Source organism: Phragmites australis, chromosome 4, assembly GCF_958298935.1.
Source record: "Phragmites australis chromosome 4, lpPhrAust1.1, whole genome shotgun sequence".
Taxonomy (NCBI): Eukaryota; Viridiplantae; Streptophyta; class Magnoliopsida; order Poales; family Poaceae; genus Phragmites; species Phragmites australis.
In genome coordinates this window covers 49,926,661-49,944,607 of record NC_084924.1, presented here as the reverse complement: position 1 = coordinate 49,944,607, position 17,947 = coordinate 49,926,661, and the positions used below count along the sequence as shown (strand labels likewise).

The 17,947-nt window shown below is 40.3% G+C and overlaps 1 pseudogene; it reads left to right on the top strand.

Annotated features, from left to right (window-relative positions):
* Positions 1 to 711: 711 nt before the first annotated feature.
* Positions 712 to 12,551, top strand: LOC133914926 (uncharacterized; annotated as a pseudogene).
* Positions 12,552 to 17,947: the final 5,396 nt, after the last annotated feature.

The window sequence follows — 17,947 nt, the reverse complement described above, 5'->3', positions numbered from 1 at the left end:
GGGCACGTTTTCGACCCTCCCCATCACTTCGCGCAGCAGCCCATGATGGTCGCTTTCCATTTATGGCATCTCGGAATTCACGCACTCTCTTTCTGGGCACGCTACCGCCCCGGCGGTTATTTAAGGCGGGGCGGGCTCCCCGGAGAAAAAAAACCCGGTGGACACGAAGCAACCGCCAGGACAAGTTGAAGCACAGAAGCTCAGATCACCGAAGAACAAGGAGCCCGAAGCTCTAGGCTAGACAAAAATTCTTGTGACCAGCAACATCTCTGAGAGACATTCTCAGAGCATTTATAGCATACACACAGGAGTAGGGTGTTATGCTCAGTGCGGTCCGAACCTGTCTAAAAACCTCCTGAGCATTTACTGCATTCTGCATCCGAACCTTCCATCCCACTTGTATCGCATTTACGCCCATTTATTTCACCCGCAAAACAGATTCAGAATCATCCCCCCGGCCGAATCTCAAAGGGGGTCCCTCCGGATCCCTGCTTAAGGAGTTCACCCTCCGACAGCAGCTACCGTGGCTAGGTACATATATCTGCCCAGATTATATCACAACTATCTGTCATTTACACTAATGATTTTGTTCTTCGTTGCTAGCCTTTGCCACCACTATATGACTTCGTAAAATGGCTAGATATTAGCAGAGTCTAGCAGATGTGCTTCTCCTGCACAAGCAACACCATGCAACATGGAGACGATTCCATCATGTGGAAGCGGATGAGAGGAGAGGGGATGGATGCAAATGCATACAGGGAGGAGCAACAAAAGCTAAAAGAGGAGGAGAACCGGCGGAAGGAAGAGGCACGTGAGGTGGATAGGGAGAGAAAGCACGAGAGGACACGTCGGTCACGTGAAGCTGGACCAAAGGCGTCGAGGAAGGTAAAATACCCCACTGCACTCAAGTAGTAATGGTCTCATTTAAATTCTTTAAGGCATGTTAGATTTACAATCAGTACATGATTAGGTTAGAATGAAAATTGTACCATACATGACATTATGATTGTTAGAGTCGGTATGTGGCCCATCTATTGTTGCGCGAATCAAATTTTCATAATCAAATGTTCTTATTTTTTTATGAACAAATTCAAAGTACATTAAATAAAAAAATGATTGTCAGCGCTCTATGTGTGGATAGACCTATCGGCTCACCGATTGTCGACATGCCTATTGGCCAGATATTTGCTGCTGACAGACCTGTGTATAGGTGGCAGGAGACCTATCGGCATATGGTATGCCAACAGACCCCATCAGCCAACCATAGTGCCGACAAGCCCCGAGCCCGATTGCCTCCTAAGGCACTATATCTGCAATTTTATAAATTTAGCTAACATTTTTGTAATTTTTAATAAAATAATATTATTTTTTTAAAAATTCTCTAAGATACATGAATGCTTCGTGGAGAGAGAGAGCCTCGGCTCTTTAGCCCAGTCCATAGAATAGAAGTAAGTAAATAAAACGGGCTTATCAATCCTCAACTTGGGCTAAGCCCACATGATATCCTAAGGCCCTTGATAAGGAATTTTTTATATATTTTTATTTAATATTTTTAAGAATACATGTCCGTTTGAAAAAATGGCAGGTATAGGCTATCATCGCACGTTCACTGTTTTATATATTTTTATTTAAAATTTTCAAGAATACATGTCCGTTTGAAAAAATAGCAGGTATAGGCTACTGTCGTCCGTACAATGAGTGAGAGCAAGATCTAGCCCATTGAACAGGCGAGACCTTGTGGTCCTCAATGCTTAGTGCATTAGATAACCGGAGAAAGTCACGTCTCGTATGTTCAGTGGGCGAGAACTTCATCTCGTCTGGTGAATGGGTGACACGTTCGAATTAATTCACTTATGACAGATTAGGTATATGTAGAATTTTTTTCTAATATAACTTTTGTATATGGCAATTTGAAAAATATTGCACATTATATCGGTGAAAAGTGTCGGTTGTGTAAATAGTTATCCAAACGGTTTCATGGAGTGTTTTATTTTATCCTTAATTTTGGTTTAATGTAATTTTATTGATATTTTTTATTTAGTTGATGTAAAAGTGTGTGAGTTATTTTTTTAATGATGTAACGTCGGGAGGATATAAAATCTAATTTGTCGAACAATAGTATTTGTGAAGCACAATTATCATATAATCTTACACAGAGCTTACATACGCTGATAAATATTATATGGAACATGTGGTTTATCGTCGCTGCATAAATGGACCCTAACCATAAAAAGATTACGACAACAAAGGTTGACATGTACGGTACGCCTAAAGACTAACCTAATTGCGTACCGCTGCTAAACCTAACATGTCTTAGGGAATAAAAATAGACCAGGTTATAATAGATGTTCTTTACTGAGTGCACCTAGGATATTTGCCCTTTCGCAAGGCATCAGGGCTTTCTCCAGCTTCTTTTCCCTCTCTGCTCCACGTGCTTCAGCCGCGGCGTCCTTCTTCGCCGCCTTCCTCATGCTCTCCTCCTCCTGACACTTGAGTATAATTTTCTCCTGTTGTTGCTCATACTCCCGATGTTCGTAAGTTTACCTCCTTCACCACATGCTCATGTCGACCCACCGTATCTGGTCCTCAGTTTACTCCATGTCCAGTCATCCCATGAAGTCAAAGATAAGTGGAGGAGACTGGAGAAATGAAACAATAAGTGAGATTAGTAAGACAACACATGAGATCGTATAGAAAGTGTCACATGAGTGATCTATGTCGTTATACCAATGGGTACTCATATGGTCCATATTGAGGTGGGTCGTATTGGTAGTTGGCGCACACGAAGAAGCGTCTGCCATAGGTGTAAGAGATGTCCTGGGACTTGTGTAGCCTACAAGGGTCGCCACAGAAATACATCAGTGGTTCGACCCCTAGGGGATGAAAATCTCCCAATGGTGGAGTTGAAGAAGATGTTGCACTGAGAGAGCTAAAAAAGGAGTAGTTTATCTATGGTTAAGGGTGAGGTTATTTACGGTGGCTGGGGGCTGGAGCATGGAACTATTGTGCATAAGGACAAATGAGCAGGAATTCTCTGTAAAAGTTGGAAAAGTTATGACAATGATAGTTGACAGAGATTCCCTGTGAAAGCTGTTGTTTGGTGTGGTCATTTCATTCTGCAAAAGTTCAGTAAAGAGTTATTGTTGCCTCTGAAAAGAAGGTAGGGAATCCTATAAATGCATTAGGCTTATAAATTATATTGATAGAATGATAAATCCTGATTATTTCATTGATGAAAGTAAAATACATCACATATAAAGGTCATCATAAGTATTTATTACATGTCTGTGGCTATGGTACATAAGGCAATATGCACCATCTTGCTCTTACCCTTGTTGGACCCAGACATGGATCCTCTTGCTATGGAAAGGATTGTGTTGGACTGTGTTAGAGATGAAGTAGTTATGGATGGGTTACCGTTATTTACACAAGGGGGTAATACTGTCATAAACATCTTCTCTAAAAACATGGAGTACGATTTGTAGAATAACGGCCGGTGATAATTTCATTCGAGTACGGTTATATAACACAGTTACACTGCCATAAGGCACATACATAAGAAATTTATAACTTTTATGGTGTTAGGTATCATGGTCAATAAAAATCGTAAGCATAACATGTAGACACGTCTTAGAGAAAGTAAATAATCGACCTACAGTGGAGTCGCACTAGAATCAATCCTCGTCACTTGATGCTTCTTTCTTACGTGCTTATGCGCGGGCTTCTTTCTGATGCCTCCATTCAGGTCGTTCTCATCCCACTTCTTCCTTTGACCCACCCATTCCTGGTCCTTGGGGGATATGAAGTCATCAATCCACTGATGAAATGCACACACCCCGGTTGGTGGTTGGATGTGATTTGCTGCCTATAGATGAAAAGTGTTGGTAAGTTGGTCCACAACACCTCACTCAGTAGCAATTAATGCTACAAAATGGGGCATTGCCTATCTGCACTGACTATAACTTTTCACTAGAGAAGGAGCCTTGGGAGGAAAAATAATTGAGTAGATATCGATAAATATGACTAGACAAGTTAGGTATGGACGCTCTGCAGCCAGCAAGAGCTGGTCGCGGGATCACATTAAATCATAAGGAGGTTGGTCACGCAAACCTCGTGCTGGTCGTGCGAGTCAAGGCATGGTCGTGTGATGGGCCAAGGTTCAGGGGATACCCCCCCTGGACACTATATCTCTCATGGGGACCGTTAACTAGGATGCCCTCTTACTCAATACTCCGATAGACCACAAAATTGTTAAAGTTAGGATTGTTCCAGTCCGCGGGAACAAAAACATCGTCTTCATCATCTGAGATGTCATACTCAGGAGATTCGTTAGCCTTAAGATCATCCCGCTCAATCTGTTCAATTAGATAAGAGATTTGTTCCCTCTTGTCTGCCTCACCGGTCGATTCAGTCAAATAATTCAATGAATGCACACCATCCGAATCGACATCCTCATCATACTCTTCTTCATCACCCTCCTCCTCCACATACCCCCACCCTGCATCTCCTCAACTGGCTCCTTATTCTTCCATTGCATAAGTAACATAGGAGACCAACCTCTATACATAACATCCTGCAGATACCTCTTTCACACTTTATCTTCCCTGAGCGGGTATACCTCTCAGTACACACCATCTCTTACTCAGTTGCCCACAATGCTAATGGTCAGCTCTTGAACCTCGGGGTCTATTTTGAAACTCCGCATCAACCAGGTGTATAAGTGTCCGACACTTTTTGTAATATCCCAAAAAAATCACAACCAACCGAGTGGTCGACCGACGCATAAAAAGGGCCTCAGGCCTGACCCTTTGGAAGCCCGAGCCCAAACCTGCCAAACCATAACTCTAACCCTAGACCGCTGCCACTCTTTGCTCTACGCCCGCCATCCTCCGCGCCGATCGCCGCTGTCACCAGTGCTCCATGCCTGTCACCAGTGCTAACCGCGTCGTCTCTGCATATGTCGTGCCGCTACCCATCGCTGTGATGCCATCGCCGTCATCTGTGCCACCGTCATCGCGTCGTGCTTCGCCCGATGAATCACGTAGCAGGACACCGCCGTTCTTGTTGTGGCTCGGCTTCGCTGCGCCGCCTCCCGTCGCGCCAATCGGCCATCGCTGCTTCGCCAATCGCCGGTCACAGCCCCGCCTGCGCTGCTTAGTACCGTCACTCGGTCACCCTACTACACCGTCTTTTCCGCCGTGTTGTTACCGTCACGCGTGGCCACCGGCCACCTTTTCCCCCACCATTGTCGCTGCCACTCAACACCGTCCAAACCTCTCTGCCAGTGTCGAGTCGTGCTGCCGAGTTGGAGGCGCAGAACAGAAGAAAAGAGAAAGAAGAAAAGAAAGAAAAAAGATAAAGAAGAAAAAGGAGGGAGAAGGGGATTTTTCTGGGGATTTCACTAGATCTGTCGTTAGTTCATGATTCACGCAGCGAGGGTAATGTCTTTGTAATCCCTAGATGCTTATCGATAGCATGGTAGTTAATTTTGTCATTGGACGCGAGAGTGGAAGCTTGACCATCTATCCGCGAGAGTAATTTGAAGGTTGGCAATGAGTGGAGCCAGTTCCGACCTTGTGTTTAAAGCGACGGTTGTAGGTCTCGTCGATATCGTTCTAGTGGCGTGATCTTGTTCGATTTGGAGAATCGATTTAGGAAACATTCAAAGCAGTGTGCTATCTAGTAGGTTTTGCTCGACGCAGTAACTCAATTATTGGCTTTTGACCAACTTAGAGTAAGATGTCGCCCAAGTCGTGAACGCAAAGTTGTAGGAAATTCCCTGAAGATGCTTCAGTTGTAATCTCTTGCTATCGTTGGTTAAGCGGAACGAGCATTACGACTCGGTCAGCAAGCAACCCTGTGTTCTAGTTGAATTCCCGAGAAAAAGGTAGAATCGAGATTTTGGGGTTCGGCTAGAGAGAGAAGTTCCAACATCCAACGTTTAGTCACATGGTCTTTGGGACAACTTCTGAGTACTATCTTGTTCCTCAAGTTTTGGAAGCGTCAGTGCTAACGATGTGAGACCGACTTCTCGCCACGGTTAAGGTAAGTGCATGTCAAACCCATAATTGGCTTGCTTTGCTTGACAAATTTTTTTCTGATCCCTTTTAATTGTGTTTATTCAATATTTAAATTTTTCCTATATTCATATGATTCAAGTTCAAAAATGAGTTCATGTCAGTATTCTAATTTCAAGTTGTTCCAATTTTATTTATCATTCATGGTCCGATGTTACCGAGCAATTTGATTCTTATGTTCATGATCCTATGAGTGAGTGTTGGTCTCACTTGCTCGGCTTTACCGGTAAATACAAAGGAAATTTAGGACGGTTCGTATCGACGGAAATAATTGTCTTCTTGCTATTTTCAAGAAAAAGGAAACCCAATATTTCCCGTTCTTCATTGACGTTGTTGATGCGTCCGTTCTTCCGGATTCATATCTATACTTGTTGAGTGTTTTTACTCATACTTGTGTTTCATTTGGATTTTAGATACCTCTGGTCGCAACATGTTCGGAAAGGGAAATAGCATCACTTAGGGGCAAGTGTTCACACTTAAAATACTTTATAGTTGTATCTATAATTCTTTAGCACCGTACTTGGTTATCTTGGTCAGTATGCAGCTCGTGGCTATTTTTGGTGTTTTGTAACGGGTCCGTGAGTTATGTCAGGTACTAGTTTTAGATGGTTATGTCTACTTTCCGTTTATAAATACCCTTGTCTGTGATGAATGTGTTTTTACTGTCCAGGAAAGCAGTAGATACAGTGGAAACTCTGCCGAAATTTCTAATAATTTTTAGACTAGTTAGGTTTTTGTTGAGAGTTGATAGCGTTCCGGGTTTGTTGAAATTCGGGGCATTACACTTTTATACACATGTCTGGAGATACCCTTATCTATTGATTGAAATACGGATAATATTATCCATTTTGGGTCATATATTGTTTTAGTGTTCCCATAAAAAAAATCTTAAACTGTCACATATCCGACATATTTAGCAACCATCGACACAAGTTCTAACATTATTACGATAAAACAGAAATAATTATATAAAACTACATGTACAATAAAAAAATCATTACAAACATATCCCAACATGTAATCTATACTACAACAAAATATTCTCGAATCGCTACATCAAACACTTCTAGATCCTACATCTACCACATCAGTTATGACTACACTATATCTAGATCCTATATCTAATACCTAACATATATCTAAATACTACATCTAATTGTTAAAATATTCGTACAAACTGGATCTAGCTGCTAAACTATATCTAACCCTGATTCTAAAACTAGATCTATATTCTAACTACATCTAGTGACTATCCTAATAGGTTTGTAAAAGAATCCTACATCTAACATATGTCAAAGTCTTGCACTAGTGGCTATCCTACCGGATTTATTATAAAATCAGAGAAAAAAGACATACCTCTTTTCTCCAGCAGGACTTCATCGTAAAATTTCCTCTCTCCTCTCCTCTTCTCCCTCTCCTCTCTCTCTCCTCCCCCCCCCCCTCTCGGCTCAACTGGAATCAAATGACAATTGATGTCGGTAGGGCCGGCGTAATAGAAATATATACTAAAGATCTCTCACTGAACATGCGAGACCTTTTAGGTGGACCCACCCAGCATTGTGTCCACGAAGTTCTCGCTTGTTCAGTGATCGAGATCAACTTCTTGCACACTAAACGAGCGAGACGTGATTGTCTCCGATTATTTAATGTATTGACTATCGAGATTCACAAATTCTCACCCTTTAAATGGACAACCGTAGCTTATACCTGCTATTTTTTTAAATGGACATGTATTTTTGAAAATATTAAAGAAAAAAAATATAATTCCTTGATAAGCCGTTCGTCTTGTGATTGACAACGGAGAGGAGTTTTCTGTCTCCCTTCCTTCCCGCCCTCAACTTGGAATTCCAATTCCAATTCCATCTGCACTCACCTTCCCTCGCCGGATCCTCCCTCCGCCCTTGTCCCATTGCCGCCGCCCAGATAATCCCCCTCAGCCCCGATAAATTGAATTCTTTTCTTCACTCCTGTCTGCAGAGGTCCAACCCTAGAAACTTCACTACTCACACTGCTTGGGTGATGGGTGGAAATTGCTTCACCTATTCAGCTCAATCTGGATGTGTATGTTGTACATTTTTTGTTTATATCAAAGAGTTTTAGGATATTCCAAAATCAAAGAGGGTTAGGACATTTGGCCAAGAGCTACATCAAGATAGGAACCATCCTAGCTTGGTTATGTTGTGTCAGTTGGTAGCCTTGTGTGGCATGTAATGTGTTAGAGGGAACATTTGGTAACTGGATATTTTGTTGAACCTCTGCTAGTTTCTGTATGTTGCAATCTTTGGAGATGACTAGGATGCTTCTGCTGCCTGCTTCATTTAATGGTGCTCGAAAATGACAATTAAAAAATGTCTGTAGGCAGGAACATTTATTTTTATTTTTTTGTCACCAACCAAGACCTGGAGACCTCCCTACTCTGAACTGTATTTTGCACCATGATGTCAGAAGTGATTGTTCTGTTCCTCTACTCGGTATCCTATTTTATCACGAGGCATGATTTGTACTAGGCGTATGAAAGTAGTAAGTAGTTGGTTCTTTGCCGTCGCTACTGCTTTAATATTGACAAACTATTTTATTTGAGCACATGATATGTTTTGCTAAATTCTGCATGACTTTCCTGAATTTCTCTGTGATTATCACTTCAGTTTCTGTGATGTGATCCCTCAAGTTGCATTCAAATGCGCAATGTCATCCTTAGCGCTTTTCCACGCAACATGAGACTTCCATATCCTACATGCTATCCGTGGGGCAACAGCTTTCTTTCCCTGGCCAAAACTTCAGTATGGCATAATTTAAGTTGGTTTCTTTTTTTCTTCTTGTCACGGATTGATCTGCTAGCTGAAATTTCAATAGCTCCACGAATCATGTCAGGTGTTGATGGTGTTATGAAATCAAAGCAGATGAAGAATGGTATTGACGAGTATGAACAAGATTATCGACTAGAGGGGGTGAATAGACGTCTCAACAAATTTCTTACAAAATCGATAATCTTCTCATATTTAGATCACCCAACGCAACTTAAAACTCAAGTGGAATAAAAATAGAGAGAAATTTTAACAAGAGACAGTCCAGGCAACACGACTCTACGGATGGTTTATGAACTGTAAGTTCTATTTAAGATAATCTATGTGCCTTAGCACTCGAAAGATCACAAGTTGCAAAGAAACAAGAAAAGATGAACACGAAGCAACGAAACTCTCAAAGTTAATTGTCTAGAGGTAAAGGAATTTAACACCCCATCACACAAGAGGAATGACATCACAAGATACTGAAATTTCAGTCAAAAACCAAAACAAAAATCAAAACCGAAAACCAAAAAACTTGCAAACTTGCAAGGGAACTAATAGAGAAAAACTAGAAGAAGAAGAAGAATTCAAGTATATGCAAAAACATAAACATCATTACTCAAAGTGGTCAGCCCTATTTTAAACGGATTGCAAAAAATTATCTCTCAAAATTCTCACCTATTACATAGGCTAAACACTCATCCTTCTCTCCTCTAAAACCATAACTCTCAAATAGGTGGCACAAAAGGGCAGTGGCTGGTTCAAACTCTCATATAGCACTATCCCTCTATTTATAGGTCTAGAAAATTTGACCCTTAATTTTTTTAGTTTTTTCTCAAAATACTCCTCTCTTGTAGTACGCTCATACCTACCACCGACTGTATTTTGGTCTAATTTTTTCTCTATTCATCGGACGATCACGGCGCCTTCACGACTTAGTTTCGCCTCGACACAAGCTTCACGATGGTGCCACGTACTCCTCCAATCCTCCCATGATTTTATAGGCCAAACAGCGAAACCATCTGCATGTTTTGAGGCTCACTGTCTTACTTACACCTTAAGCAAGCGCTTCAATATCGATGCATATACTTCGTCATGCAATCCTGACCATCAGCAAGTCTCTCTCACTCCCGATCCTTTGGGCCGCCTTGTCACTTGCACCGGCATCCCCTTCGCTTGACTTTGTTAACATGTTGTCTCCATCCGTCTTCAATGTTTTGCTTGACCTCCACGTGTTCAGCTAGGATCACCGTTGACTCCGTCTGGCCTCCTTGATCGTCTATCACCAAGCACTCCACTTGGCTCCGATCATCCCGCCGTTGCATCCATCACCTGCACACCATGAGACAAACAAACATATATCTCCAACTTCAATTCCAATTAGGCCATAATAAATATGTTCAAATAAAATCCCAAATCAATTCAAATCATATCAAAACTTATGTAAAACCGAAGATCATCATACCAAATAAATGATAATATCAATCACTTATTATAAGTAAATCAAGACATATTTTAACTTAGTTTCTCATAAGGTTAAATAATTGTCCTTGCTGTTGTCTTGTGTGTGAATTTTAACCTTATTCCACATCTCTGGTATAGATGGATGATATGCGAAGCAAAAATTGCTGCTGCCTCAGAATGAAGCAACTGTTGCTGGGCCGCGCTACAATGTGCATCTGATCGATTCGCTTGTTTTCTATGTTGGCATCCAAGTGAGTTCGATTTTCACTTCAGTTTTCTCATCAGATCGAATACGCATCGTTAGTAAGTATTGTCAAGTATGTGCTGATGGCAATTCCGAAAGTTTCTGTAAAAAGATCAAGATTGTTGAACCATAATACTCCTTGCTCATATTTTGTCCAAAGGTGGATCATACTTTGAATCATGTGAGAAACGTAGGCCTAATGGATCAGTCTAATAAAGTTATCTTAGATCCTCTGCCCCAGTTAGGAAACAAAAATAATCACCTTCATGGGGGGCGTTTGATGTGATTTTAAAAAGAGTACTTTCTAGACAACAATCTAAACTAGACAGCCAATGAAAATCTACAACAAATTATGAGAACCCGGTTGGTCCTACCAAACTCTTGAGGTCGGGTAAAGTTATGCATTTTACATCACCTTTCGTAAGCATCCCCTGAATTATTCTCTTCATCATGTTATTAGTGTTGGCACTTATGAAGGCAAGTCTCCAATATACAATGAGATCACCATTCCAATGCTGCCCATGAGGAGATAAATCCAAATGCATTACCTCATCTTGTGGATATAGTTTGCCTGAGAAGAAAAGATCCAAATTCGCCTTTAGCTCTGAGTACCTAGTGAGCACCTCTCCTGCCAGCCACTATATTTGCAACATCTTCCTAATTTAGCTTTCCCTAAGAAACCCTTAAATGCTTCTTACAACATATAGACTGTAGAACCTTTATTCATTCGTTCTGTTTCTTTCCTGGAAATTGCATTAGAAATGCAGTTTATTTTGTTGTTTCTTTGATATGTTCTGCAATTCTTATTTGTTTTTTTATATTATCAGTAATTCTAACCTCGTATTTGGATGAACATTTAGGCTGTGCAACAACTGCAACACAACAAGGCTAATGCATCTGCATCAGTACAGCAGATTAATCATACTCCCCTGATGGATATTTTCCAGATTGAAACAGCTACTGAGCTTTTCAGAAAGCTTATAACAAGCTTGGATACAGAGGGCCGCTACCTTCTTTTGAATGCAATCGCTAACCAACTGCGCTACCCAAATAATCATACACACTACTTCTCCTTCATCATTCTGTATCTATTTGTCGAGGCTACCCAGGTGTTTCATGACTTTCCTTTTATGATTACATGTGATTCTCGTTTAGTACATCTTTATCTTAATTTTTCATTCCTATCTTCGGCACTTTTTATTCAGTGTTGTATTGTGCTCCTAACATCCCTTTGTAGCAACTTTCACATCCCTTTGTAGCACTGGATATTTTTCTTGGTGTCTACCATCTGTGTTATTGGTTAAGTTTTTTGGCGGAATTATTAGTTACTACCTCTGTTTCGCAATATTTATTCACGCCCATCATTACGTACAAATCAAGGAATACTGAAATCGAATAAAAAAATATATAAAGATGACCATACTACATCTAATCAATGCAAAGATGAGAGCAAATAATTCACCAACGTTCGAGTAAATGCATACATACACTTAAGGACATAGCAGAGAAATAAATCATAAAGCATACTTAGTTACCGCAATGAACAAATAATTTGAGACAAATACTTCTGAGGTCATGAACAAATATTGCGAAACGGAGGGAGTAAGATTCTAACACATTCTTTGATGTCTGCGCAATGTGAACTTGCAGGAAGTTAACCAGCTGGAGCAGATAACGAGGGTTCTTTTGGAACGTTTAATAGTGAGCCGTCCTCATCCTTGGGGACTACTTATTACTTTGATTGAGTTGATACAGGTATGCGGCATGGGTGTTGTGTGCTTAATTAGTATATTGCAAACATTGGTACTCTAAACTTCTAACGCAACATGCCTCTTTCGTTAGAACCCGCGCTACAACTTTTGGAACCGATCTTTTACGCGCTGTGCACCCGAGATTGAGAAACTGTTTGAGTCCGTTGCAAGGTCCTGTGGTGGAAAAGCTTTAGATGAAGGAATCAGCGTTCCGGATGGCAGCCACTAATGTAAATTGGTGTGTTAAATTGTCGTTTTTCGATCTTTTCTTGGTCCGGTGCTATTGTCTGTAAATGTTGTTGTATTTACCTGATACTAATGTCCTTGTTCAGTTACAAAAAGTGTATGAAATAGTTCTGAATGTTGCGTAGCTGTAGGAATGTCTGGTCTGTATGTTCAGTTAAAAAAGTTGTATGTATAGTTGTGAATTGTGATGTGCATCCTGTCAGGAATAAAAGGTGGAGAATCGATAAGATAAAAATGCATGCTCATCTTTTCCGTGGCATAAGACTGCTGCTAGTGCTCTGGTGACCCCGATGCAAGGCACCCTCCCACCCAGTTCAACTGCCCTGCCGTCTATAAGCTATCGATCTATCACCCAGCAGAGCAGCACAGCACAGTCGATCGATCATCCATCCATTCATCAGGATATGTCCTCCCGCGCTGTTGCGGCTGCTCTGCTGTGCCTCCTGCTGCTTGCTAGTACGTAGCCATGGCTGCTGCGGCAAGCACAAGCATAAGGCCCCCACTCCTCCGGCTCCTGCAGTCCCCACCCCACTCAATGCCCGGGCCAGTACGTCCATGATGTAATTCGCCGGCTAGCTTACCGTCGAATTAATAAATCGATGCATGATGATGTAGGTGGCGCTTGCGGGTTCAAGAACGTGAACCTGCCTCCTTTCTCCGCCATGACATCCTGCGGCAATGAGCCACTTTTCAAGGACAGCAAAGGATGCGGCTCATGCTATATACCAGGTCTCATCTTGTCTTGTTACTACTGCTGCAGCCATTGCCAACTTGACTTTTAGGCCACATGCATATATATTGTTGCTCTTTCCTTATTCAGCCCGTGCCTTGCTGCGGCGCTTTATTTGGTCTTTTGCGTTGGCCTGCTTCATCGGATCATTGCACTCACGGGCTGTTGGCCTCTCCTCTCCTCTCCTCTCCTCTCCTCTCCTCTATATAGCAGGGAGTAGTGCGGGCCTTACCTGTGGGCACTCGACAGAGTCCATATATCCATCCTCAATCTGTCAATCACTACTCCCTGCTCTATATGCTATCTTATAAACATATATACTAGCTTCGTTCCTAGCTTTACGAGTGAGCGCGAGCGTGCTTATTAATAAAACTAACTAAGACAAGTGAACTGACGAGCTGGGGATGCAATGCACGCATGCAGTACTGAATTGGATCACTCGCTCAGCTTCCAGAACATGACGGCCGACAAAGCAAAAAAAATCGCCACATATATGTAGTGTCCATAAAAGAGCACTAGATAGTGGAATGTATAGGCATGCAGCATGCATGCTAGCTACTGCACAGCTCCGTTTGTCCAACAAAGTAGTGTACATTCTGGCTTATCTTTTCTGAACCGTGTACGTAGTAGAATAAACATGCACATAGATTCGGTTATATTTTGTTATCTTGTTCCGATAAGAGCATGCTGCACTTGCGGAGGTGATAAGTATCATGGGGCTGTTTGGTTAGGGGTCAAAGGGAGCTAAATTTTGGCTGTCTTGAAAATTTGGTCCCCATTTAATTTGATGTCAAAATTTGGTCATGTTCTGAAATTATCATTGCCGGTTCGTCAAAAGATGTGTATAGAAAGACATACCTTTAATAATTAATAGCGATAATACCTATCTTTATCGGTTCGTAAGTTGCACCAATAGAGCAATAATTGACGATGACGAACCGACGTTGTTAATTATTATCATTGTCGGTTCATATTCCAAACCAGCAGTGATAATATATCTATAAATAGAGCACCCATGGGCGGACCCACCATGATGCATGGGTATTCAACTTTTTTGCAAAAAAATTAAGTATATAGCACATATACTACGTATATATATCTTTGCTGCTTCAATTCATCAGACCACTTAGCAAATTGTAAACTAATTGTTTTAGTAAACTAATAAAAGTGATTTCACTAATTTTGGGGGTGTTATGGATTAGTTATGAATTAATCTATCTGCAACATATTTACTCAATCCTGCACGTTACAATAACTATTTCAAGATTTCATGTATTTTTACAATATAGAGGATCATGTAAGAAGACTAAAAAATTTTGTTTCATAATTTTTGGATTAGTAAATAATTAACTATGCATTTAACTCGAATTAATAAATGAGTTGCACGTTTTTCTTTTTTTTCAAACTTACTCTTCATGTAATATGATGTAAAGGATATTATTTTTGAAAACAAATTTCACAAAAGGTCTAATAATTGTCTCTAGTTTTTTTTTAAAATTTTTTGTGATTTTTTTAATTTTTTAAATTTTTGGACGTGTTTTTGCATCAAAATCAAACCTTTGGGGGTTTTTTTTTTGCAACAAAACAATTTTTGGAGGGGAAAGTTAAAATCCAAGTGACTTTAGGGGGGTTGCATTTTTCCCTAACTAAAAAGAGCCCACATAGTAACAAATATCAAGTATTTATGATCTTTATGTTGTGACTGCCCAGTTCGGCAATCAGCAGTTGAGCGTAAATTTTTTGTGCAAGTTAAGGATAGTGACATCATTAAACGCTTCCAAGCCATAAAGGAACACAAAGTTAAATTGTAATTTTGTTTAAATGCTTTGTAATTTCTTTTAATTAGTTGAAACTTCTCTACTATGAACAATTTATACTTTAAAATTTACGTTACTATGGACTTCTCGTATTTTAGATTGAACATTTTTTTTAATACTGAATACCCAATCGCTAAATCCTGGGTCCGCCACTGAGAGCACCTCTCCCTCAGCGCGCAACCCCCATCTCACTTCGCTTCCAATATCCCGATCGAAGCTGCTCCCAAGGGGTAGTGGTGGTCAAAGTGGTCCGGCTATCACCATCGCCACTTCAGCCGCCTCTACCTCTTGTGCCTGGCTTCCATACATCCTCCGAGCTAGTCGTCGTAGCCACCTCGTGACCGCCTAGGCCTCCATTGTGCTCCCAATCTCAACATGCCGCTCCCAAGGGGTAGTGGTGACTGAAGTGAAGCCTCCATTGCAGCTCACCGTCTCCACTGCGGCCGACTCTACCCCTTAGGCCTGGCCTCGCTTGAGTCAACATGCGGCTACACACCCTCCCTGTTTCCTCATCACCTCTCCCCGTCTCCGTTGCGAGCACGAATATTGTGTGAAGATGATTGTGGTAATAGATAGATCTAAAAGAATGGCAAAAAACATATATGTGTTGAAGATGGATTCTGTTTTTGCCATTTATTTAGGCTTACTATTATCACTACGAATGCATATTTAGATATTATCATTTGTTCAAGCTAGATTGTGGCAATAGACATATTTAAATGAGTGATATAAAATACATTTTCTTCAAGTTAATTTTGTTTTTGTCATTCATTTAGATATATTGTTATCACTCGAATACCGCAAGATGTAAAATTGACATTTTGCCATATAAAATACTCTATATCGACCATTTTGGAATGAGATCTCTGTCTAAGTTTGAGATCAAACTTATGCGGATCCTCATACTGAAAAAGTTCACGTTAAAGTATTTTTGCACATGTGGATAGATTATCACTGTTGATTGTAGTGTTGAACCGACAGTGATCGTTGTATTGTCACTAACGATTCAAGGCTAGAACCGATAGTGATACTTATTATTACTACCACTAATTACTGTTAGTTCAAAAACAGGCAGTGATGCTAATTTTGAACCAGCAGTAATGCCAATTTTGAACTGGCAGTGATGATATTTTTTTCGCAGTAGTGATCTCTTTTTTTATGCCGATATTATATTATTATTTGAGTGTTAAAAGAAGCCTCGACATTCTCTCTCAAAATCATAAAATTACCACGTTAATAAAAAAAGAAAAAGATCTAGACCACTTATTGTTATGAACATGTAACGGTCTAGATTAAACTAAAGAGTCTATATCAAATATGATTAATAAATAGCTAATTTGAAATTAAAAATTATGAGAAATTAGCGGTTCGATTTCCATACAGTATGAGAAGAAAAATATCTAAATAAAAAGTCCAAATAAAATAAAATAAATAATAATTAAAATTAACAAAAAAAATTACAGTGAGACTAGACATGTTATTATTGAGCAAGCTCAACTAAACTAAGGGCTCATTTGAAACGTAGAAATTTCACATAAATCGTACATAAATTTTACAAGAATCAATTTAATTAAACACAGAATTTGAGAAAAAAATTCTGTGTTCTAAAAAGAGGCCTAAATGTTCATGTGGCCATTTGATGCGAGATATCCTGCAGATATATGACACCTTGTGTGCTGTGGAGCAAAGAGGAACGCCCGCAAAAGATGCACGCATGCAGAGCAAGAGCGTATATATGGATGATATATAAAAGCCACTCGGATTGAAGAAAGGATCCCAGTACAGTACAGAGGTACACTCCATTCCCATCTGAAGAACATGCACAGATGGCGAATGCTCAATCAGGTAGCTCACCAAAAGGCAGATAAACCTGTTTCCTCTCGCTTACAGAAGCAGGACCGACTCGACTGAAACTAAACAGACACAGACACACCATCACCACGGATCGCACACAACTTTTATTCTAGCAACACGGCACCAGACCACAGGTGGCCGATCTCTCCAACTCCAGAGTCCAGATAATGGTGATGACCAATGCAGCTCCAGCACAGCACATTTCTGCAGACAAAAGCAACAATTAGATGACATTAATATTTTTTTGACGAAGTAGAACACACTAATAATTGAAAAGATACAAGCGGATCGATAAGCTTTCAGTTTCTACCGACAATTACTTTATGACGTTCAAGTGTTGGTAGGTAAGATGTGCAAAATTTTCTACTCAGAAATCAAGATTCAGGAAAAAGTAGCAGCAACTAGCTGTAGCTTGTGGCTAGTTTGGGACACGGAGTAACGAAGTTAATGCATATCACTGTAGCATACGTTGCAGTGATTTGTGAGAGGTCTCTAGTTCTCTGGCGTAATACTGTAGCACACTCATGTGGTAATAGTATTTGTTTTACTGTACCGACGATTTCTACTATCCACGAGTGATGTAACATCTGAGAAGGCCTCTTAATGCAAATCATTGTTCAATTCCTATATTGATAACTTGACAATAGAGGATCTCTTTCCGCTGGTTTGCTATATTTGGCGGATTATGATGATGGCTCTAGGAGTAATAGATCTAGAGCATATCTCATATGATGGGGACTAATATGGGAAAATAGTCTTACATAAAAGAAAAAGATCTTATTCGTTCTGTATTAGGTTTCTGTATTAGGTTATATGGTTGTACCGTAATAATATCATTTTTTATAAAAAGAACATTATATCATTTATGCAAGTGATCTTTATAGATACCTACTTACTGAGATATTTAGATATAATTATTGAAGGTGAAAGAAAGGAAGGACACAAATATGGTGTAATATGCATGGGAGGTTATCTTCA